Consider the following 8,105-nt stretch of genomic DNA (forward strand, 5'->3'; position numbering starts at 1 on the left):
CACACTCGCACACAAACTTGATTACACAGAGGTTTTATACACCAATATGCGTCATCTATGATGTCACCATACACAGCAATCCATAAAATGTATTAGCGGGAGGGATTGGTTAGGGGAACATGTCTACTTATAGAAAGCATAGGGGTTAGTAGACTATTGGCTGTCTCTTATCTGTGAGGCATGCCTCGAACTACCTCTAAATATGCATAATACTGATTATAGTGAACAAAATGGCAGCAGATTGGGCTATGCAACATTGTACAGCTGGTTGCCCCATAGACCCACTGATTGGTTGGCATTCTCACCCAACCTTGGACTTTCGGCTCACATAGCAGCACATAATTGAAACGAAACCCAGGTGCTTGAATCACGTCAGATTACTCCCCACTTTCCCAATTGGTCCATCATCTCTCATCAGTCTGGCCATGAGCCAAAGTTTGCCATCTGTAGTTGACCTTGTAGCCTGCTCTCTGTTCTGGGACATTCAAGGGAGTACATCACTATCTTTATCCGAGGCTTAATGAATAGCCCTTGTTTTCAACTCTGAAGAGACCACGAATTTGTCCATTTCAGCCTCTTATTTACTGCTATTTGATTTAATTATACTGAGTGTCATTGCTCTTCTTGGCCTCTAGAGGTTTGCTCACTCTACCATATATAGACTTCATACATTATTAATTGTCCACTACTTGGCTCCCTTTGTGTTTTGCAGCTATTCCTTAAAAATAGCATCCTTGATCCCAAGTCAACATAGACTCCTCTTTGTTTTGCACACAAAGCTGTTCTTCCAGAGTCTCCTGACTCTGTAACACTGATCTGTTTCTGAGGTACCTGAATTGAATCTTAACACGAGCCATCATCAATTTTCCATTTATGGCTGTCTTATCCAGGTTATTTATTACTCTATAGCAAACTTCTATGTATCTCATCTACCTTGTGTTGCTGTGTACTTACATGTGTTGGTCAGCAAGTCACTTTGTTTTCTTTTGCATTCATGATTACTTTATCGTTTTGCACATGTTTCTTTTATCACTTCAGTTACATTGTCACTCTTAAGTATTGTCATATAGTTTCAGTATTAATATTCCCAGCATCCAATCATGCCCATAGCTTCCTGCAAGCTCGCTGCTGCCGCCACCACGCTGCTCACTCTCCTTGCAACACTCACTACTCGCCAAATTTACACTACACTCCGCTCCCTCACACCCACTCTACAAAGCCCCTTCCCAATCCCATTCTACACACTGCTCCGGACACCTCACAAACACACTCACCTCTTACAGGTGCACCCTGCATCATAATAATGAATAGACTAGAAAGACTCACAGCTCGCACACTGACTGCAGAACTCAGCACACAACCCCCTCCCATAGAACACAGAAACTATAGACTGAGCTCCCGCCCCACTTCCATACACATCCCTCGCATTAAACATCCTCAAACCTACAAACAAACACCCACTAACCAAACCATGCCCACAACGTCACCACACATAACTTATCAGACACATCCACCACCCACGCCTCCACCAACAAACTACACACACCTCACATCAAATGTGCCCTCCTCAATGTCCGCTCCCACCCAGCTCATGCATCAGATATTCATGACCTCATAACCAACAATAACATACTAGCCATCACTGAAACATGGCTACATGAAGCATCAGGCCCCGCTGTTGCACTTGCACTACCACCAGGCTTCACAATACTCAGACAAGACAAGCCTGAATGAATAGGAGGCGGAGTAGCCCTCATCTACAGGGAAAACCTCCAGCTCCGACTTGTCAGTCACTCCTCAACCAGCAACTCTGACCTCTTATCGGTTAAACTCACACTGTCACCCAACAGCACCATCAATATTCACTTACTATACCGTCCCCCAGACCTCACCCTAGACTCTCAGGAAAACATCATCCACATTCTCAGTAATAATATCAAAAGCTCCACGATAACCCTTTTACTAGGAGACCTCAATCTGGGATTCAACGATGCTAAAGACAAACCTGCGGTCACCCTCACCAAGGAACTTAGTGACTTAGGTTTCACCCAGAAAGTAGTAAACCCAACTCACTCCAAAGGCTGCATTCTAGACTGGATCGCACACCATAATTGACTCTCTACTATCACCTCTAACATCTCACTGCCCTGGGCAGACCACAACTGTATCGAATTCTCGGTACCTGTCACCAAAAACCACAAAACTCTGACCCCTGCTGTCGCTGCACAAGTCAGAAGCTCTAAAAAGCTTAAAGAGGACAACCTGCGCCCTTACCTCAACATCCCCGAATTAGCACCCCCATTTGCTAACGACCCCAATACTCTAAAAAGATGTCATCACTAAAGCTATTAATGGAATAGTACCACTCGAATGGAAAAAAGACAAAAAATCACTACACACCAACTCCTGGTTTACTGAAGAACTGCACTCAATGCGCTCCCGCAAAAGAGCAGCACTACAAAACTGTCAAACTAACCCCTGCAGCAGTGCCAAAAACAAATTCACCTCAATCTCCCACCAATACAAAACAGCCATCACCGCTGCCAAAGCCAACACCTTCAACACACGAATCTCCAATGCCAAATCGCACTCCAAAGAAATTTTTGCCATCTTTAATGAGCTCATCCCCCCCCCCAATACACCTGATGAAATAATCAAAGATGAAGCCTGGTGTGCTAGTATCCAAGCTGCCATGCTACACAAAATTGACCTTCTCCAAAAGAAAATCAAAGACCATTGCAAAGCATTACCTCAAAATACAGGAACCAAGCCTACCAATTCCACAACCGCCTCGTCTAAGCCCACCATACCTGACTTCTCCTTCAGGGACGTCACTGAACCAGAAGTTTTCAACTTACTAAAAAATCTGAAACCCTCCCCTTGTAAAGGCGATATATGCCCGCCAAAGCTTTGCGCCGCTTTTCACGGCCTTCATCAATGCGTCCTTTAGATCAGGCATTATCCCAGCCAGCCTCAAAGAGGCCTGGGTTCACCCCCTCCTAAAAAAAACCACCCTTGACCCCCTACAACCCAACAACTACAGACCGATAACCACAGTGCCATTCCTCTTGAAATTATTGGACAAAGCTGCACATTCCCAAATCCAACACTTTCTGGAAACCCATTCCATCCTTGGGACCAGGCAATCAGGCTTCTGGAAAGGACACGGCACCGAAACAGCCCTGGTGGATCTGAAGAATCAGATCACCCAAATCATGGATAAGGGAAAGCCAGCCCTACTGCTCCTCCTAGATCTTTCAGCCGCATTCGATCTGGTTGATGACAAGACACTCACCTCACACACTCAGCCAATTTCTCTAAAGAATCAGCTCGCTGGATCACTTTCTTTCTCGAGGGAAGAGCCATGAAAGCCTTCTCGGACACTGCTAATGCCACACCACGACAATCCATTGTGGGGTCCCTCAAGGATCCTGCACTGCACCCACACTTTACAACCTGTTCACTAAGCCTCTCTTTGACAAGCTTGACTCACATGGAATCACATACACGAACTACGCGGACAACACACAAGTACTTCTACCTCTCTCAGGCTCATACCACAAAGACGCCAAGGCACTTCACACAATCTACTCCATCATTCAGGCTTGGATGCCAGTCAATGGCCTCTGCCTTAATGGAGACAAGACTGAAATCATGATACTAGGACAACAGAGCACCCTAGACAAACTGGACAAACTGTACGCCAAATTCTCCATTGACAACTCCATCATCCCCCTATCCACAGCTGTCAAGACACTGGGGGTATACCTAGACTCCTCACTATCAATGACCAGAGAAGTCAGCGCAATCACTTCCTCATCTGCGCATACCACCAAACTTATAAACGCCATCAAGCCATACCTCTCAAAACCTAATTGCCTTACAATAGCCAGAGTAACCATTGGAACCAAATTGGACTACTGCAATGCCCTCCTAGCAGGCACATCGGCAGAAAACCTAAACAGACTACAAGTCATACAGAACAATGCTCTCCGGGCCGCTCTTAGCATCCCCCGAAGAGAGCATATCTCCCAGACCAGACACTCAGCCCAATGGCTCCCGGTCAAAGAGCAGATCACACTCAAAATCCTCACCCTCACACACAAATGCCTCTCTCTCTCCGCCCCGTCCTACCTATCAGAGACCATCTCCAAACCCTCCTCCTTATGTCCCACCAAGACGCAATACACCAACCTACTCCATATCCTACGCATCAAAAAAGCCAAAGCCGGTGGCCTAAGCTTCCCCTACATTGCTGCCAAGTCTGGGAACGCTCTACCTGCTGACATTAGAGCGGAGAACTCACTCCCGATTTTTCATAGAAAACTGAAGACCTCTTTCTCTGCACAATAACATGTAACACTCGCTAACTTTGTAAATGTACTGCACTGTAAATATGTACAAATGTCATACTTGCTCCTGTAAATTATGTATCACTCATGTATATGCAACTAAGATATGTCTGTAACAAGCGCCATGATGCCCCCGGGCTCTCGTGCGCTCTACAAATCCGAATAAATAAATAAATAAATTATTATTATTATTTTGATTATTATTATTATTATCCACTTATAATGCGCTGGAGTCCGCTGGCATCAGGGCAGAAAGAAAGAAAGAAGGAAAGAAAGAAAGAAACAAAGAGAGAAAGAAGCAAAGAAGCAAAGAAGGAAAGAAGGGACAGGGGGACAGGTGGAGGTCATCAATTCTGGGAGTTTATTACTCAAAATCATGGTTTTCAGCCCTTTCCTAAATTTCAGTAGGTTGTTTTCTGCGCACAGGACTTTGGGAAGTTTGTTCCATAGAGTGCCGGATTGTACGGCAAAAGATCTCCCCATACCTCTAGCGCGCTTACTCCTGGAAACAGATAAGCAGACCCTCTCACTCGATCTTGTAGTTCTGCCGCAGTAATGAACCTAAACACAATCTTTCAAATAGCCAGGGGCTTGGCCATACAAGCATTTGTGGGCGATTGTCAAAGCCTTAAAGTGGATCTGAGCTTCCACCGGGAGCCAATGCAAGCTCCTTCTGTGGGAACAAATAGGTTCATTTCTGGGTACGCTTTTAATGATGCGTACAGTATCATTTTGTAGAGCTTGGTGACGCCTAAGGCTGTTTTTACTGACCTCAATCATCAAGGCATTGCAGTAGTCAATCCTTGGCATTATAAGAGCACGAACGAGGGTAGCACAATTAGCTTCTGAGACATAGGGTTTGACTAGTCTCAGAAGCCTAAGTAAATATTGGCCTTTGTTATCAACGTTTTCAATTTGAGCATCTGAACTTAGAAGATTCAAAGGTAACGCCCAGTGTTTTAACCTTGCCGACAGTTTTAATAGAATAGTACTCAATAGGGAAACCGACATACTGAGTGTCAAGTTTGGATTTATCCTGGGATGAGCCGAAAAGCATGAGCTTGGTTTTAGTAACATTCAGACACATCCTATTATTAGCTATCCAGTTCTGAATTGTGGCATAAACTTTATTAATGCTCTCCACATAATCTGTGTACTTGCCACTCAACTCGAAGTCAAGCTGGGTGTCATCAGCATAATTGGTAAAATGCACACCCAGCTTGTCCAAGAGGTTACAGAGTGGGCGGCAGTAAACATTAAAGAGAAAGGGGGACAAGCAGGCACCTTGTGGGACCCTACATTCCAGAGGCGCGTCAAGCGAGCATGCATTGCCCCACACTATCCGAGACATACACCCAGTCAAAAAAGATTTGAGCCAAGCCATAGCCTTGGCCTAATAGTTACCATCGTTTGTCAATCTACATAGCAATTTGGCATGGTCGACAAGGTCGAAGGCTGCTGACTGATCTAACAATATCAGCAGCCCCACCTTGGCATTTTCCATAATCTGGAGCATTTCAGTTCATATTCAGTAAAGCACTCTATGCGCCATAGCAGGCTCTGAAGCCTGATTTTCTCGGGTGTAAAGCTCCAGGTGCTTCTAGATATTCCTGAAACTGCGATGTAGCCAATTTATCCCCAAAAAACGATATTTTTTTGTTTTGAGTATGTCCTTGTATAGCTTCTTTATGACATCACTCTGCCTTCATCAGATTTCACTCAGCGCTCCATGATATCCAATGGTGCATGCTGACATCCTTCCACACGACATCCTTCCATCAGTGCGAGGGTACATTTGATACAGTTGTCAGAGTGCACATCTTCTCTCATACACTCGATGGGGTATAGGTATAACACATCGTGTCCCATATAGGGCCCTTCTGCTGTTCCAGGATGACGGCAGTGAGGGGACGGGAGTTAAGAAAGAAATTCAAACTGCTCCTCTACAAAGTCACCCTGTTTTTCTTTTCCCTAACCTTAATGGACAACCCTACAGCACTTTTCCGACTCCCCTCCCTCCTTAATTTGCACTTCCTCCACCATCCCATCCCGTTCCTGTGTGATTCTGTCCTGTCCTCGTCCCTGGTTTATGTTTCCACCTTCTCCTGCACCATAGTAGCTGTTTGTCTTCCTCCCCCTCCATCCTTGTTTGTTTCCTCCCCTTCCAGCACTACCTGAAATGTCATCAGGCCTAGTACGATAGTTGCTTGTTTTGTTCCTCTCCTCCTCCCTCCGCCCCCCCTCTATGCAGCTTGTGTCAACTCTCCGGCTCTACCAGAAATCTTGTCAGGCCTAGTACGATCATTGCTTGTCTGTCCTATCTCCTACCCCCACCCCCTATCCCTGTCATAGCTCTTACACTATCCGAAATTGTCATCTGACCTAGTACGATAGTCGCTTGTTTTGTTCCTCTTCTCCTCCTCCTCCCCTTCCTGCACCTCGTGTCAACTCTCCGGCTCCACCAGAAATGTTGTCAGGCCTAGTACGGTAGTTGCTTGTCTGTCTCATCTCCTACCGCCCCGCGCCCCCCCTCTCCTCCTTATCTTTGTCATAGCTCTTGGACTATCTGAAATATCGCCAGGCCTAGTACGATAGTAATTTCACATTCTTAATGTCTCAAGGCCTTGTAGGAATGTCACTGTATTTTCCCTTGCCTGGAAGCGCTTTGAAACACATTGTGTATAGGCGCTCTACAAATAAACTATCAATCTATCAATCTGGTCTTCAAGTCACATTCTATCACCCCATTGTAAAGGACCCATGTACTCTCTGCTCCGATATCAATGGTATATTTTGTACACGTTTCTGTACCAAACAAGTATTGCTTTTCCTGTGATTTTTGTAAATAAATAGAATAAATAAATAAACATGCTTCCTTGAGCAAAATAAGCAGATTTTCTGTTTTCTGGTGACCGCAACTGTCCTACAGCATGAAGGTGGCCAGCACTGCGCTTTGCCTGTCGTCCTCCCCTTTCTATTTCATGTCTCTGTGATTCGAATTATCCCAAAACATGTCCTTATGCCATCCTCTGACACATCCCCCCTTGACAGTGTCACATACATTCTCCAACCATGGTTGTAGCATGGGCAACAGATTAACCAAAAAAGTCCCAACACGTTCACAGCCAGGCATCTTTGTACCCCTGGGAACCTCCTTGGACATGCTGTGATGCCTCATGAGCAGGTCCTTTCCCGCTGACAGTGACCGCGGAGCCAGGCATCTTTGTACCCCCGGAAACCTCCTTGGACATGCTGTGATGCCTCACGTGCAGGTCCTTCCCCGCTGACAGTGATCACACAGCCAGGCATCTTTGTACCCCTGGGAACCTCCTTGGACATGCTGTGATGCCTCATGAGCAGGTCCTTTCCCGCTGACAGTGACCGCGGAGCCAGGCATCTTTGTACCCCCGGAAACCTCCTTGGACATGCTGTGATGCCTCACGTGCAGGTCCTTCCCCGCTGACAGTGATCACACAACCAGGCATCTTTGTACCCCTGGGAACCTCATTGGACATTCTGTAATGTCTCTTGGGCAGGTCCTTCCCTGCTGACAGTGATCACACAGCCAGGCATCTTTGTACCCCTGGGAACCTCCTTGGACATTCTGTAATGTCAATTGGGCAGGTCCACACCACTAATAGTGACCTCACAGCCAGGCATCATTGTCCCCTTGGGAGCCTCCTAGCACATGCTGAGATCCGTCATGGGCAGGTGTCCCCATTGACAGCCTAGCCAGGCATCATTGTCCCCTTG

The sequence above is a fragment of the Ambystoma mexicanum genome, chromosome 5q (assembly GCF_040938575.1).
Source record: "Ambystoma mexicanum isolate Mex_15411 chromosome 5q, UKY_AmexF1_1, whole genome shotgun sequence".
Classification (NCBI taxonomy): domain Eukaryota; kingdom Metazoa; phylum Chordata; class Amphibia; order Caudata; family Ambystomatidae; genus Ambystoma; species Ambystoma mexicanum.